The following is a 962-nucleotide window of genomic DNA, read 5'->3' on the forward strand; positions in this document are numbered from 1 at the left end:
CCCCCCCCTCCCCCCAAAGTTGGGGCACCCCTCGGAGCTGCCCCCCGAACCCGCCCCCGACTACGAGGGGGACGAGGAGTTCCTGCGCCGGGTTCACCACGTGCTGCTGGAGGTGAGGGGGGTCCCCAAACCCCGGGGGGGGGGTCCCCAGAGCTGGGGGGGCCCCCCTTGACCCCCTTTTCCCCTCTCCATGTCCCCCCAGGTGGAGGTGCTGGAGGGGGCCCTGCAGTGCCCGGACTCGGGGCGGCGCTTCCCCATCTCCAAAGGGATCCCCAACATGCTGCTGAGCGACGACGAGGCCTGAGGGGGGTCCCCAATTTATGGGGGGGTCCCCAATTTATGGGGGGGTCCCTAATTTATAGGGGGGGTCCCCCAGAGTGGGATTGAGGCGTTGGAACCCCCCCCCAAATAAAAGAGTTATTTTATTCGTGTGGAAGAATCTCGAATTTTATTTGTGTGGAAAAATCCCGAATTTTATTTGTGTGGGAGAATCCCAAATTTTATTTGTGTGGGAGAATCCCAAATTTTATTTGTGTGGGAGAATCTCGAATTTTATTCGTGTGGAAGAATCCCGAAATTTATTCGTGTGGAAAAATCTCAAATTTTATTTGTGTGGGAGAATCCCAAATTTTATTTGTGTGGAAGAATCCCGAATTTTATTTCTATGGAAGAATTCCAAATTTATTCGTGTGGAAGAATCCCGAATTTTATTCGTATGGGAGAATCTCAAATTTTATTTGTGTGGAAAAATCTCGAATTTTATTTGTGTGGGAGAATCCCGAATTTTATTTGTGTGGAAAAATGCCGAATTTTATTTGTGTGGGAAAATCCCGAATTTTATTTGTGTGGAAGAATCCCAAATTTTATTTGTGTGGGAAAATCCCGAATTTTATTTGTGTGGAAGAATCCCAAATTTTATTTGTGTGGAAGAATCCCAAATTTTATTTGTGTGGAAGAATCCC

At 48.1% G+C, this 962-nt stretch overlaps 1 long non-coding RNA gene across 1 annotated transcript; it reads left to right on the forward strand.

The window, feature by feature from the left end:
• The first annotated feature begins 9 nt into the window (after nucleotides 1-9).
• On the forward strand, nucleotides 10-443 carry LOC113979520. Its single transcript, XR_003537893.1, has 3 exons — nucleotides 10-112; nucleotides 203-328; nucleotides 363-443. It is a non-coding gene; the product is annotated as an uncharacterized LOC113979520 (long non-coding RNA).
• The last annotated feature ends 519 nt before the right edge of the window (nucleotides 444-962 follow it).

The sequence above is a fragment of the Neopelma chrysocephalum genome, unplaced genomic scaffold (genome assembly GCF_003984885.1).
Source record: "Neopelma chrysocephalum unplaced genomic scaffold, ASM398488v2 Primary Assembly neopelma1_82214, whole genome shotgun sequence".
NCBI lineage: Eukaryota > Metazoa > Chordata > Aves > Passeriformes > Pipridae > Neopelma > Neopelma chrysocephalum.